General features: G+C 46.1%; 1 protein-coding gene across 3 annotated transcripts in view; it reads right to left on the bottom strand.

Annotated features, from left to right (window-relative positions):
• PPT2 (palmitoyl-protein thioesterase 2) overlaps positions 1 to 16,193 on the bottom strand; it is a 79,539-nt gene that overhangs the window by 55,731 nt on the left and 7,615 nt on the right. The window contains exon 1 of one of the 3 annotated variants that reach the window (XM_060239078.1): positions 11,734 to 11,850. The exons of the other annotated variants lie outside the window; for them this stretch is intronic. The gene's annotated coding sequence lies outside the window, so the exon portion shown is untranslated. Of the gene's footprint in view, positions 1 to 11,733; positions 11,851 to 16,193 lie in introns of those variants that run through there. 3 annotated transcript variants of the gene reach the window in all.

The raw sequence follows: 16,193 nt of genomic DNA, 5'->3' as shown, positions 1-16,193 counted from the left end.
TCCCCCGATGTTGTCTCCTGGCTCTGGGCTTCAAAGATTTAGTGCTTCTGATCCCCTCAGTCACCATGGCTAGTAGCCACCAACAGACCTGTCCTCCATGAAACTGTCTAATCCCTCTTTAAAGTTGTTCATTCTTGTGACCATCATTATACCCTCTGGTAGTAAATTCTGCTTTTTAGCCTCTCTCTGTGTAAAGAACTATGTAAAGACTGGGCAAGGCAGGACTATCAGAGTGCTATTTGTGGAAGACAGGAGTCCGTTTATGGGCAGTATCCAAAAGTAAATGGACCTTCTATATGTAGAGGCAATATACTTCTAAATACCAGAAGCTGAGGGCAAACAAGATCTCATGACTGCCTTTATCATGCTCAGCTTGTGGGCTTCCCAGAGATACTGCTGGGCTAGTTCTTGGGGCTGATCCAGCAAAGCAATTATTGCATTGTTATTATTAAATTTCAAATGGATAATAAATCAGCAGTGATGTTTGCCAACTGATCAACTGAATGGATATGACCTTTTCACTGTTAAAAGATTGCAGCATTTGAGATGAGACACTTATGAGTATTCCAGTATCAGTTTCTTGATATGGGATAGTCCCATAACAGGGAGGGGCTGTGGCTCAGTGGTAGATCACCAGCTTTGCATGCAGAAGATCCACAATTACCTAAATCCTTGGCATCTCCAATTAAAAGGAACTTGCAAAAGGTGGTGGGAAAGGCCCAGCTGATGTAGACCCAGCTGATGTAGACAATAATGACTTGGATAAAAACGTAAGAGCCCTGCTTGATCAGACCAGTGCTTCGTCTAGCCCAGCATCCTGTCTCATGCAATGGCCAGCCAGTTCCTCTGCACAGCCAAGAACAGGGCATAGAGGCGAAGGCCTTCCCTGATGTTGCCTCCTGGCAGTGGTTCCCAACAGTTACCACTCTAGTATCCATTGATAGACTTAGCCTCCACGAATCTAACTAATCCCCTTTTACTGTATTTTCACTGGAGGCTGAATTACTTTTAAAGCTGCTTATTCCTATGGCCATCACTACATCCTCTGGCGGTGAATTCCACATTTTAATCACTCTGTGTAAAGTGGTATTTCCTTTTGTCTATCCTGAACCTACTGCCCATCAGTTTCATTGGATGCCCTCAAGTTCTAGTCTTCTGGGAGAGGCAGAAAAATATCTATCAACTCTCTCCACCCCATGCATTATTTTATAAACCTTCACCATATTCCCCCTTAGTCGCCTCTTTTCTAAGCTGAAAAGTTTCAGACTCTTCAGCCTTTTCTCATAGGAAGGTGCTCCAACCCCCTAATCATCTTGGTTGCCCTCCTCTGCACTTTTTGGTTTTCTGCCAGTTTGGTGTAGTGGTTAAGTGTGCGGACTCTTATCTGGGAGAACCGGGTTTGATTCCCCACTCCTCCACTTGCACCTGCTGGAATGGCCTTGGGTCAGCCATAGCTCTGGCAGAGGTTATCCTTGAAAGGGCAGCTGCTGTGAGAGCCCTCTCCAGCCCCACCCACCTCACAGGGTGTCTGTTGTGGGGGAGGAAGGTAAAGGAGATTGTGAGTCGCTCTGAGACTCTTCGGAGTGGAGGGCGAGATATAAATCCAATATCTTCTTCTTCTTCTTTTTCCAGCTCTGCAATGCTGCCCCCCCCCCTAAAAAAAATTTTTCCAACCAAACTGTTTGCAGACCCGGAGGAGGGTGGGAATTTGGAAGGGGAGGGAGGTCAGCCATCTATAAAAGCTTAGTGTCCATCCTCCCAAAAAGCCATTTTATCCAGGATAACTGATCTCTGTGGTAAGGAAATCAGTTGTAATTCCAGGAGATGTCCAGGTGCCACCTGTAGGCTGGCAACCCTAATTCAGACCCATAATCTAAGCCACTCTGATCTGGCCAATGGTGTGGTAAATTAAATCTGCTGTAGAGAAAAGAAGAAGTATCCCTCACAATTTTCCTCCTCCAACTGGTGAAAGCCAAGTTGCATCTGAGTATAATGAAGGACATAATCAATTAATAATGTATCATAAATAGCTAAACTAGAAGACTGTTTATCTGTAGAATATGCTTATTTGCTCTTGGGGGGAAAATCAGCACAAAACTTTATTTAGAAACCTACTTTACAAACCAATAAGTATCAGCAGAACAGTAACCCTTTCCCTCACAATGTCTGTAAGTTACACCCTGTTTTGGAGGGAAAACATGTTGTGCTTCACCTTGACACCAGATTCTGATCTCCCCTTGCTGCCACACACACACACTTGGAATCTTGAATCCTTGAGGCACAGAACTTTCTTAAACAGGCAAACACATTTGAGCAAACAAACTGGTTTTCATTGTCAGCAGGCTGAACATAATGGTGCCAACCTCAGTAATCCAGTCTGCAGTGAAATTACAAAGCTGTAAGCACAAAAACTAGATGCCTACAGGAGTGCAAAATCTATGGAAAATTGCCTATAATTAACACCTGATAAAGATCTATAAAATGTCAGATGTTGACCAGACAGCCAAAATTGTTTGCCTTCTCACACTCTAGTAGAACTAGAGTTTACCAGGTGAAATAGTCATGCAGCAGGTTTAAAGTAAAAAAATGGTAATCTTTCCTCATCATCAAGTATATAATTGCTCCAAAGAACTCCCTGCCATATGATAGGGTGATAAATGACACAAATGGGATACTGTTTCCTCTGCGTATTCCCAAAGAGAGGGGCAACAGCCAGGAAATTTCTTTTACAGAGCCAGTATGGTATACTGGTTAAGAGTATTGGAATGGTACCTGGGAGCCTCAGTTCAAATCCCCACTTGTGCCAAACAAGCTTGCTAGGTGACCTTGGGCCAAGTCACACACTCTCACAGGGTTGTTGCGAAGATAAAATGGAGGAGAGCAGAATGGTGTAATCCAGTTTGGGTCCCCACTGAGGAGAAAAGTGGGGTACAAATGAAGTCAATAAATAAATTTGGGGGTTGAAATGCATTTCCCTGTCAGGAATGACTATAGAACAGTCCCTCGTTCAGTACACTTTCTGTAATAAGCAATGGCTCATTTTAGACATCACACCAAACCATGGTTTGCGTCTGCCAGAATTTAGAATACAAACAGCAGTTTAAGCTTCCAGATGTACCACAGAAAAATCAGTCTAAAGTTGCTCTGCCTGCTCCTGTTTTCCTCTCAGTTTCAGAAGTGTATTTCTTTATATGATTTACACTCCCTGCCCTTCTAAATGCAGGTGGCTTACTTACAATCAGAAAATATATATATAAACAACACTACACTAAAACAAAACTAATCACCAAGTCCACTCCTATCACTCTGTGAGGCAGCCTTGTCCAGCCCCACCACGGCTTTTGTACTTTGACACAATGCCAGACGAAGTTAATTTCAGGCTGGGGTAGCCTGAAGCAATAGAACGTTTTAGTTTAGTAGCCCATTTAAGCCCAACAAAGTTTATCTGGATATAAGCTTTCCAATGCATGCACACTTCTTCAGATACATTGAAACAGATTTCCTCAAGTCTTACATATGGGGGGGGGGGTGGTTAGTTGCCAGGAAAGGCTAGTTAGAGTCAAGTTGCATAAGTAACTGGGCAATAAGTATAGCTGAGATTGGATTAATGAAAACTATAGTTTCCTAACTAGTTTCACACTATTGTTTACTATTGGTTTGTCAGTCTAAGGCAAATTATGGTGTGTCAGTCCAGACCTGGCACCCAGCTAGTGAGACCCACTTAAAGAATCATATGGGCCCACTTCATTCCAATTGAACGTCTGCACAAGTTTGGCCTAGGGATGCCAATCTCTAGGTGGGACCTGCGGATCCCCCAAAATTACAGCTTATCTCCAGACTACATAGATCAGTTTCCCCAAGAGTGGACTCTGTGGCATTGTACCCCTCTGAGGTCCCTGTCCTCCCCACGCTCCATCCCCAGTTCTTCAGGAGTTTTCTAACTTGAATCTGGTTTAAGAATTTGAAAAGAGCTGATGAAGAGTTTCAAAATAGGACAACCCTCAAAATACCACCTGGGTTTGATACAAATAAGAACAGAAATTGGTGAGCTGAAATGAAAACTGCAACCCACAGTAAATTAGTAACTAACTATTGCTCCGTGGCACAGAGTGGTAAAGCTGCAGTACTGCAGTCTGAACTCTCTGCTCACGACCCGAGTTCAATCCCGGGGGAAGCTGGGTTCAGGTAGCTGGCTCGAGGTTGACTCAGCCCTTCCATCCTTCCCAGGTTAGTAAAATGAGGACCCAGCTTGCTGGGGGCAAAGTGTAGATGACTGGGGAAGGCAATGGCAAACCACCCCATAAAAAGTCTGCCATGAAAATGTTGTGAAAGCAACGTCGCCCCAGAGTCAGAAACAACTGGTGCTTGCACAGGGGACTACCTTTTTTATTGGCATACATGTTGAATTTTCCTTCAGAGCAGCTGTTTCTAAACCAAAATGCTTTTGCCTCTTTTCAATCCAAAAATTTATTGAGGAATTTGCAGTCACAAAAACCTTTTCCAGAGGTTATGTCCAGTCCATGCATACCAGAAGCCTAGCAACCAAACGTATTGGAAGCAAGGGCTCTCTGCTCCTGATACACACGGATACCATGTTGTCTCAAAAGGGGCTTTGTTTTATGCAAACAAGAAACCCAGAAAATCAAGGGGTTGGCTTGCATGTACCAAAGCATGCAGAATACAGATGTCACCCCTGTTCAAATGCGGTGACCAGGCACACTGGAAGGTTCTATACACAGCATTTAGGCATAGAAGTAATGTCTGGCAAGAGCTGCTGTTGACAGGTTTAGTTCCCACGTAAGTTAGGCAGACATCATGGTATCAGCGGAACAGGTACAATTAATGAGCAACTTCCAAGAACTGAGCTGATGGGCAGGACACACTATACACAAAGTCATTGCCGGGGGAGATCACTTTGCCCCTGTACAGCTGGAAGGTTCTGCATGTCATGAGACACAACAGACACAAGACTTCAGTTTCTGTTGCCAAGTTTTGCTTCCTAGTGAATGCAGCCTTGGTTTCCATTTTGATCAGGTTTTAAAGTGTCATGACAAAGTATGAAACTGACAGAACTCATAGGGAAGGTTCAGAACTTCAGCAGGAGCCTCCAACGGCCGAGTCAGCAGCCTGCCCCAGACGCCCATCATGCACCTGGATATTGACTAATATAGTCTCAGACCTCAGACCACCCTCTCCTTTCAACTCTCTCTGGCTGTTCCTTCACACAGGCAGTTGTGTATTTCTCATTGCAGCATTGACAGGGGCAACAGACCATCCACACAGTCACTTATGCCACACTTTCCTTGCCCCATCCCTCGCTGCCACCCCCTTATTATCATAGGGCTTTTAAAAAGTAAATCAGAAACTGCTGGACTGTTATGCTACAGCTATAACCTATAATTCCCAGCTTTCATTTTTGATAAATGTAAGCCTCTAGGCCCTTTCATTGGGGAGTTATAAAAAGATATGTGCAGCCTGCACCTTTCCACCCTTAACTCTGCAACAAGAAGTTAGAGACACATTTTTTAAAATTACACCTGGGAATTAGTTGATCTTGGTAACAGATCGTTCTAACACTACAACAGTTTAGGTTTCCAATTCTTTAAATAAAATAAAAAACCCTGAAAAATCCTTCTGGTTTGTTTGCGTGGGGTGACAATTGCAAGGGCCAAGGCAAGGAAAACTGTGCCGATGTAGGGGTTGGACCTGAAAAAATGATAATCTTTCCATCCACACAGCATTCAAAGGCACTTTGATGATAGTCTTTATCAGAGAAGGGGAAATAAATCCCACAAAACATGGATGAATAGAGGATGCCACATGAATGCTCCTGAAAGAGAGTTGCTTTAAGGAAGCCAAAGAAGGGTAAAACATCCTCATGGAAGAAGCCTCAAAATTTAAATGTACTATTAAGTCCATCCTTCTGCAGTGAAATATGACACCTGACTCAGCCAAGGTACATTGTGAAAAACAAGCAAGACAGCAAACAACATGTTAAGTAAGACTATTCATCTACGAACCATCCATGCTGACATCGCAATCATTTTTGTAGCCTGAGAAAAGCCATCTAAAACGGGTAGAGCCACCAAAGGTGAGCAAAGTACATTAAGGTGTTAATGTTCTTGGATAATGAGCTAGAAGTGAACTATGTGAGTCATCTCAGAGACCACACCAAAGAGGAAGTACAGATTAACTCCATCCTTGCAACAGTTTCTGATGGGAAGCTACCTTTTGCGTGGCGAAAATACCCACAATCCTCCCAAACCACTGAATCCTCTTTCCAGATGTTCTACACACAGGTTTGCTCAATCAAGCTTCCTTCTTTTTTCCTTTCAGAAACACCAGCTTTGCTAAGAACAACCCACTGCATTACACTTGTGAGGCGAAGATTTTGCACACTGCTCTTTAGCTGTAGCCACAGAACACCAAGAAGCAACCACAAGTATGGGCAGCAGTGCGGTCACATCCCAGGCAAGCCTATACAGTGAGCTGGTACAACTGAAAGACTGTATAACACCACCAGCAGCATGTGTTTTTGCAAGAGCATACCTGTAGAATACTGACCTTTGATGCACCAGTGGTCTGATTAAGTATAGGGCAGTTTCATATGTGTGCAGGTGTGCTCATTTAAGCTACCAACCATCGCCACACTCCTGTGGCAATGAGTTCCAAACCTTAATTACATGCAGAGCCGGCGCGTGGGAGTAGATGGGGTAGACAGCCGCTTAGGGTGCCACACCACCTAGGGTGCCACTGGACGCCCCCCCCCAAATGAGCCAGGGCTTGTGTCCCATGTGCCTTGAAAGGTGCGCGGGAGGCAACCGTCGGCTCCCCCGCCTCCATCAGCGGGGGAAAGGGTTTGTGTCCCACACACCTTGCAAGGCGTACGGGAAGCGATCATCGGCTCCTCCACCCCCCATCAGCCTTCCTGCACTGCAGGAAGGCTGAGCAGGGAAGGGGCTTGCGTCCCACGTGCCTTGCAAGGTGTGAAGGACACAACTGTCAGCTCCCCCCACCTCCCACCCCATGTGGAAGCCTGAGGGGGACGGGGGCTGCTTGATGATGTCACTTTTTATGACATCATTGTGCCTCGTGCACATGTTTTTTTCTAAAATATTGGGGGGGGGGGTTGCTGAGCTGGGGTCTGCCTCCAGTGGCAGAAAACCCAGCACCGGCCCTGATTACATGTTACATTGAAGGAGAATTTTCTCTGTCCTGAACTGATTGCCCATCAACTTCATTTGGTGCCCCAACTGCTAGTATTATGAGACAGTTCAGGGTCTAGGACTCCACGCGCAGTTTTCCAAATTGAGCACAGTGATATTGTTTCATTGGATGGGATGCCAGAAAGGTAGGGTTGCCATCTCTAAATTGGGAAATACCTGGAGATTTTGGGGTGGAGCTTGAGGAGGGCCAGGGAAGGGAGAAGAGAGGAGGAAACTCAGCAGGGTAGAATGCTGTGGAATCCACCTTCAAAGCAGTCACTTTCGCCAGGAGAACTGATCTGTCGCTTAGAGATGAATTGTAATCCCAAGAGATCTCCAGCCAACATTGTGCCTAGTTGCACCTATTTAGCATGTATCTGAAAATTGATGAGCAGTGGTTCTGATAAAGAAGGTAACCAGATGAAGAGAGTATTGAAACACGCAGTGTATCAATATCCTGGGGGATGTGTAGTCATCTATTCTTGCCCTTCCATGAACTTGAAGAGGAATTCTATAGCAAGTCACCTCCGATGGAGTCAAGCAATTGAGGAATGCAGAATAGGAGGACTATTGTTTGCGAGGAACGTAGCAGGGCGGGACTTTATTATTTAACTGTCCTTGTTGGAAAGAATTTGTAAGCCAACGTGTTAATAAGTGTCAAAGAATTTAAGAATCTCTTTTGAAGATAAGTATATGCAGGGCTTTTTTTGAGCAGGAACACAGTTCCTGCTGGTTTGGTGTCGGGAGTGTAGCCTAATGCAAATGAGTTCCTGCTGGGCTTTTCCGACAAAAAAGCCTTGAGTATAAACATTTCTGCATAAGAGTTTTCAAATGCTAAAAATGAGTGGCTGTTTCTTTAAATAGACATGGTTATACTGTGCACGTTGCTTAACCTTACTGTGTTTCATCCCATGTTTGTTAAACCACCTGGAGGTTGGCAACCCTATGAGACCCTACAATTCCACCTGCTTCCTGTAACCTTAGTGATTCTAAATGCACAAGTCCAGGAAATGGATGGACAGGAAGGGATCTCATGCTGCTTCATTGATTAGTATGAACCACTCTGTCCACTCAGCTAGGCATCAAAGGGTTAAGAACATAAGAGAAGCCATGTTGGATCAGGTCAATGGCCCATTCAGTCCAACACTCTGTGTCACAGTGCCAAAAAACCCAAGTGCCATCAGGAGGTCCACCAGTGGGGCCAGGGCACTAGAAGCCCTCCCACTGTGTCCCCCCCACAAGCACCAAGGTTGCTGGTTTCCCCCCCCCCCCCCATTTTTCAAGGAAGGGGTTTTTTGTTGTCATTCTTCATTTATGGAAGAAGCTCCATAATCCTTGTTTACCTGTCACTATTTTCCATTACCATTTGAGCACAAGGCAAGTTCTGCCCTTTTCAGCCTTTGACTGTTAGCTAAGGTTGATTTGAGCTAAGATTATATTGCGCACTTAAATTATATAAATATACATATATTTAAACTTGCATATGGTTACAGGATTCATCTTTTTATGGCATGTAATTTGCACAACCTAGAGGCAGAGTTTTAATCACACTGGAGGTGGGAGAGAAATACTGGCAGAGCTTTCAGCAGTATTTTCCAGGCACACAAGGGGCGGAGAGAGACGGAAACACATACCAAAGCCAAATGCATGTAATAACATGCATTTAAGGCTGCTTCAACTAGCCAAAAGGAAATTTCAAAATCAAGCTCCAAAGACTTAGGAATCATCTCCAGTAACTCTGAACTCCTCAAAGGTGAGAACAGGATTACTACGTATTACCTTGTTTTATACACACTGGGAAGAGTTAGCAATCTGGAGGGGGGAAATGCCCTGTCCCTTTAGGAGAGACTTAATGCTTGGAAAAGGTCAGGTGGCGCTTTTCAAGGCATGAAGGAAATTAACATCACCTGGTAAACTAAACTGTCAAACTGAAAAAAATGAAGAGTGGAAAGGGTGGGGGATGAAAAAATCAATAGCCTACAGCGCCATCCTAAGCAAAGTCACACACCCTTCTTTCCACTGAAGTCAAGGGGCTTAGAAGAGTATGAACTCGCATTTAGGACTTACAACCAGTGCCGCATTAAACCCCTCGCAGGCCCCTAGGCAGTCAAAATCTTGGGGCCCCCTCACAAATTATCTCAGAGTTGGAGCACCCGCCCAGCCCCCCATGGCCCCCACTCCAGCCTGCAGGCACCTTCTCAAAAGCCCCTTTAACAAAGCTGTGGAGGAGTAGAGAGGGAAACTTGGAAATGACGCCAGCAGCCACATGAGGCAAGTCAGGCAAAGAGCAGCTCAGTTGTTGGCTGTGCATGCAGGCTGGGAGGGCTGCAAGCAGGGGGAAAACCAGCGGGGGAGCTGGCCTGGGGCCCCTAAAGGTGTGGGGGCCGCCCACAAGCCAGTGCCTGCTTGGCCTAATTGTTAATCCAGCTCTGCTTACAACCTTGAGATTCGCTGGTACCTGTCAATGAGGTCTGGAACAGGCAGATAAGGAGACCCCAGTGTAGCAGTGGGGGGCATACACTCTGGGAGTGGGGAGAAGAGGAAACACATTTGCACTGTTTATACCCTTCTTTTCTTCCTCACAGCTGGGATTCAGAGTGGTTTAGAACATCAGTTTCCCTGCCTCTGTTCTTCCACAACAACCACCCTGTGTGCTAAACCAAGCTGAGCGAGCATGACTAGCTCAAGGTTACTCAGCAAATTCCCATGTTAGATGTGGGGATCCCAACTGAGTCCACCACTCTAACCACTCACTACACCACACTGGCACTTCAGAAACAGAACGACACCATCTTGGAAGGGCAATGACTTCCACATGGCCTAACTGAGGAACTCATCTCTTGTCATTATGATAAAGGGGAAGGGTTCGTTCCTTTACGCCAGAAGAAATTCCCTACAAGAGCAGACATCTTGTCAGCAGCGTCTTATGCTTTCCCAGGAAAGTACAGAATAGCCTTCAAGACAGACGGGAAGAACGCTCAAGGCAGTCCGCTAGAAACAGCGTGAGCACCCAAGATGACTAGAAGCACCTCAGCAAGGAACTGAAAATTCTCGAGAAGTGCTAATTGCCCAAAACATCTCGTGGGAAGCGCTCCTGCTCACAGAGTAAATTGGCCAGGCCTAAATAATCATCACACCTCACTTCCTCCTGTGAATGGATCACATCTCAAGTCCGCAAATCAGCATTAAAAGAGAAAGAAATGCAGTTAGCAAACATTTTGTGCAAATTCAGCACTGGCCACAAGCCACCATCAAAAGAGACTCTTATTTGATTCTAAATCAGTCCTAACAACTCCAGAAAGGGAGAACAGTTATCATACAAGTGTGTGTGTCTGGGGGGGGGGGGGGGAGAGAATCCAGGTCAATTCTCCTGCCTTTCACAGCATCTTGAACTGCACACTAGGAGGTGGCCTCGTTTGGATTTTGTTGTGGAGAAGAACAAAGTCTGAATCCAGTGACACCTTTAAGACCCACAAAGTTTAATTCTAGGTAAAGCTTTCATGGGTCTACACACAAAAGCTGAAACTCAGAGATAAACTTTGTTGGTTTTAAAGGTGCCACTGGACTCAGACTTTGTTCTTTTGTTTCAGACCAACACGGCTATCCACTTGAATCTATTGTCTCCTACTCACTGCTGCACATCGAAGGCACCCAAAAAAGTTCAATAGAACTTAGGATAAAGAACTCACGAAGTTGTACTGAAGCACAAGCTTTTTTCCACCTTTAAAGGCACCGTTACAGCGGTTACTGAGGGAGGGAGAGAATATGACCCACTTTCTCCATTAACACCGGCTCGCTTGTGGCTCATCCAAACCACCCAGTCATCCATTCACAACTGAAGCCTTGAGAACAAAAAGGCAGGATGTTGGAGGAAAGAAACAGGAGTCCGCCTAGCCACCCGGCACATATTCCTCTTCATTTGCAAAACGATCCCTTAACAGACACGAAGCGTAAACCTCGCAGATCGACGCACTAGCAAGGTTTCTGTACCTTTAAGAGCTGAACACAGGGGGGCCAATTGCACAAAGTGCGGCTTCTTCTGTCGCCGCAGTTTTGCCCTGGAGGAAGGCGAAAAAAAGCGCCACGTCGGGGGGAAAATTCCAGATGGGCAGCCTGCGTCAGGCAACAGCAAAGGAGGAACCCAGCAGAACCACAGGAGGGCAATGAAATCTACCCTAGATTTATTGTTAGATTCTAAACCGCCGTTGGATTCTGGTTTGACTCAGAGAAAAAAATCGCTCTTCTATAAGTCCCTTAAAGGCAGAGGAACCACCTAGAACTGGGGGAAAAAACCCATAGTTTTTATATTTTTTTTAAAAAACCAACCTTGTTCCTTCTCTATCCTATAACATCTTCCCAAATGTTAATTATGTTTTATAACTCCAATAAACCCACAGTCGTCTTGCAATTCGTCCTCTCCTCCACCCCGCCTCCCCCGGAAAAATTGTGGTGCAATTCATCATTCGCCGCTTCTGTATGGAACTTTCCCGCAGACCAACACAGCCAACCTCAAAATCCTTTTTCTTACCATTAAAGTACTATCCGCGCGCTTCTGGCTACCTTTCCCCCACCCATGCATAAGGTCCTTGCCCGAATCAATGCACCAGCAGCGTCCCTGCCACCATCCGCCAGCTGATGTCTCTTTCAAGCCCGGCCTACCTCTCGTTGTTTATTTCCCCTCTCGTGCTAGGGCGCGCGCGTCAGATCCGGGAATGCTTCTCCCGCCCCCGGCAACCACGCCAAGCGTCCCTGACAACCGGACGCCCCAACCTTCTATTCCCGCCTCTTCCCCCTACCCCCATCACTCCCCTTACTGCCAATTAATCTAGGCCAGGGGTGGCCACACTTGCTTAATGTAAGAGCCACAAGGAATAAATGGCAGATGTTTGAGAGCTGCAAGACATGAGTGGCAAATGCCTGAAAGCCACAGGACAGGAAGAAAGGAAGGCAAATAGATGGGGAAGGGAGGAAGGAGAGGTGGAAAGAAAGCAGCTTTAACTTCAAATGTATTCTCCAAGCTGTTGGCTGACTTGGCTTGGAGAAGTAATTTAAAGAGACAAATGTCTTCTCCAAGTCGGTCAGCGGGGAGGTGGGGGCTTCCAGAGCCACACAATATGTGTGGAAGAGCCACATGTGGCTCCCGAGTCACAGTTTGGCCACCCCTGATCTAGGCTTTGAAACATGCACTTTTGAAGAGATCACACAGGGGGGATGTGCCCTGGGTTGGCTTTTTATCTTTTTACTGGAACACGTGGAGATATTTGTGAATTTCCTGCATTGTGCAGAGGGTTGGGCTAGATGACCCTGGAGATTCCTTCCCACCATATGGTTCTGTGATTCGCCCCCAAGAGCCTGCATTTTCAAAAAGGAAATGTCTTTTTTTTTCTCTTTTCAAGAGTAAGGCTCATTGAATAAAGTGGAACATACTTCTGAGCAGATCTGTTTAGGCTCACTCCCTGACCAGTTTTGCACTAGGCCTTTAATCCTGGTTTAGCCCTGTCCCTAAACTGACATTCTACACTAAAATCATAGAGTCATATAGCTGGTTTATCTGATTCTAGTGTAGAATGTCAGTATGGGAACAGGGCTAAACCAGGATTAAAGGTCTAATGCAAAATTGGTTCCTCTGTATGCAGTCCCCACCCACCAGCCATCACATCCTCTGGCTGGTCTTAGGATGTGTTCACACTATTATTATTATCTGTTTATTTATATTCTGCCCATTCCCCATAGGGGCTCAGGGCGGAGTACAACATGAATAGTGAAATCACAATAAAATCAACATGACAATAAAACAGCATTACAGTAAAACCACTAAACTACACTAAATACTACCTTTTGCAACTGGATTTTTGCTATTCATGCTTTATAAAAATCCAGTTGCCAAAGGCATTATTTAGTGTAGCGTGAATGCACCCTTAGTGCTTAATTTCTAAAATGATTTTAGGCTTAGAACGGAACTTGATTGTTAGGATTACAGACCTCCAGGTGGTTGCTGAAGATATCCTGGAATTATAACTGGTCTGCAGGTGACACCTGGAGAAAAGAACCACTTTGAAAGATGGACTGTACCCCACTGATGTCTACTTCAAACCCCTGTTTTCCTCAGGTTTATTAACCTCCATACTCAATCCAGAGCTGACAATCCTACCAATTGCTCTGGAAACACTCAGCCTCAATTGTTTAATTTGCAGGTAAGACTCACTAGTTTTCAACTGGATTTTATTTCCAAACAAGTGTGTTCAGGATTGCTACTCAGGGCTGCAATCTCATGTTTAAAGCCCCAAACTGACCGTTTTCCAACATTTAATTGAATGCTTTATTGTTTAAAAATTACTTTTTTAGCTTGCACTCTCATCCAAATGACTCCCAAAGCTGCTTAGAGTAGGTAAGCAGTATAATTCAGAACAGCTAGTATTACTGTTGGAGAGGGGATACAGCTCACTGGAAGCGCCTCAGCTTTGCATTCTGAAGATGCCAGGTTCAACCCTGGGCATCGCCAGCTAAAAGGACCAGGCCGTAGGTGATATGAAAGACCTCTACCTGAGACCCTGGAGAGCCTCGGCCAACCTGAGTAGACAATACTGACCTGACAATACTAATCGTCTGAATCAGTATAAGGCAGCTTCATGTGTACTAATACAAACACTTTGATTCTAAACTATAATAATATATAATAATAATTTTTTATTTCTATCCCGCCGGAGCAGGCTCAGGGCGGCTCACAACATAAAATACACATTACATCAATTATACTTATAAAAACATAGTTAAAACAATTACAAATTATTAAGATTAGCATAACAATAGGCGTTAACAATAAAACGTTGTAAACAGGTTATCAGTGAGTTTCAAAGAATAAAAGCATTTTCAGCAGCCTCTAGCTTTGTCACTAGTTTTGTCACTAGTTGAAGGCCATCTTGAAAAGGTGGGTCTTACAGGCCCTACGGAATCCATCTAAACATCGTAGGGCGCTCACCTCCTCAGGGAGTTGATTCCACAGTAGTGGAGCGGTGATAGAGAAGGCTCGGTCCCGGGTGGCCTTCAGTCTGGCCTCCCTTGGCCCAGGGACATTCAACTGTTTTTTCCCGGATGACCTCAGTGCCCTCTGGGGCTCATATGGGGAAAGACGGTCCCTCAGGTAGGTAGGTCCTCGGCCATATAGGGCTTTAAAGGTGATAACCAGCACCTTGTAGCGAACTCGGTATGCCACTGGCAGCCAGTGCAGCCCGCGCAGCCCCGGCTGTATGTGCTCCCACCTTGGGAGCCCCAACAACAGCCTAGCCGCTGCGTTCTGCACCAGCTGCAGCCGCCGAATTCGGCACAAGGGCAGCCCCATGTAGAGGGCGTTGCAGTAGTCCAGTCTCGAGGTGACCGTAGCATGGATCACCATTGCTAGGTCACGGTGCTCCAGGAAGAGGGCCAACTGCTTCGCCCGTCGAAGATGAAAGAACGCGGACTTGGCAGCAGCCGCTATCTGTGCCTCCATCGATAATGAAGGCTCCAGAAGAACCCCCAGGCTCTTGACCTTGTGTGCTGCTTTAAGCTGCACACCGTCGAGGACCGGCAAGGGGATTTCCTTTCCCAGGGCACCGCGACCCAGGCACAGGACCTCTGTCTTCGTTGGATTCAACTTCAGCCCGCTTAGTCTGAGCCAACCTGCCACGGCTTGCAATGCTAGGTCCAGGCTTTCTGGGACGGAGCCAGGCCAGCCATCCATTAGTAGATAGAGCTGGGTGTCATCAGCGTATTGATGGCACCCAAGCCCAAACCTCCGGACAATCTGGGCAAGGGGGCGCATATAGATGTTAAATAACATCGGGGAGAGAACTGCCCCTTGTGGCACTCCACATACTAGTGGGTGCCTCCGGGACCGCTCCCCCCCAATGGCCACCCTTTGTCCCCGTCCTTCGAGGAAGGAGGAAAGCCACTGTAAGGCCAATCCCCCAATCCCCGCGTCGGCAAGTCGGCGGGCCAGTAACTGATGATCAACCGTGTCAAATGCGGCCGACAGATCCAACAATATCAGCACCGCCACGCCGCCTCGATCCAGATGCCGCTGGAGGTCATCCACCAAGGCGACCAGCACTGTCTCCGTCCCATAACCCGGACGGAAGCCGGACTGGTGAGGGTCTAAGGCGGAAGTGTCATCCAAAAAACTCTGCAACTGTAACGCCACTGCCCTCTCTATAACCTTACCTAAAAATGGTAGGTTCGAGACCGGTCGATAATTTGCCAATTCGGCCGGGTCTGCTGTACTCTTTTTTAGGAGAGGGCGGACCATGGCCTCTTTCAAAGATGTTGGGAATTGCCCTTCCAGGAGGGATCTATTTATGATATCCCGTATAGGATATCTAAGCTCCCTCTGGCAGGATTTAATTAGCCAGGAGGGGCATGGGTCAAGGTCACAAGTTGTAGGGCGTACAGTTGAGAGGACTTCGTCAACTTCCCCAAGACTAAGTGCGTCGAAGTGATCCAAGATAACATCAGAAGACAGGCAAGAAGACTGAAATGATTTTTTTTTAAAAAATCAAAAGACTGGGGGGACACCACTAGGCAACATGGAGGAGGAGGAGGAGGAGAAATTGGATTTATACCCAATCCTGTACTCTGAATCTCAGAGTGGTCAGAATCTCCTTTACCTTCCTCCCCCACAACAGACACCCTGTGAGGTAGGTGGGGCTGAGAGAGCTCTCCCAGAAGCTGCCCTCTCAAGGACAGTTCTGAGTGCTATGGCTGACCCAAGGCCATTCCAGCAGCTGCAAGTGGAGGATTAGGGAATCAAACCTGGTTCTCCCAGATAAGAGTTGCGCACTTAACCACTACACCAAACTGGCAGTGGTCCTACATAAAATAATTTAGGAGTAAGCCCAACCAAACTCATCTTAGGCATGTCTACTCAGACATAAATACCATTAAATTCAATAGTGCTGCCATGTAAGTAGGCATAAGACTGCAACCTCAATAAAACTTGCAGTACCAGCCTGA

This window comes from Heteronotia binoei, chromosome 5 (assembly GCF_032191835.1).
Source record: "Heteronotia binoei isolate CCM8104 ecotype False Entrance Well chromosome 5, APGP_CSIRO_Hbin_v1, whole genome shotgun sequence".
NCBI classification, from domain to species: Eukaryota; Metazoa; Chordata; class Lepidosauria; order Squamata; family Gekkonidae; genus Heteronotia; species Heteronotia binoei.
Note: the sequence above shows the minus strand (reverse complement) of the source record. Positions and strands in the feature narration are given on the sequence as shown.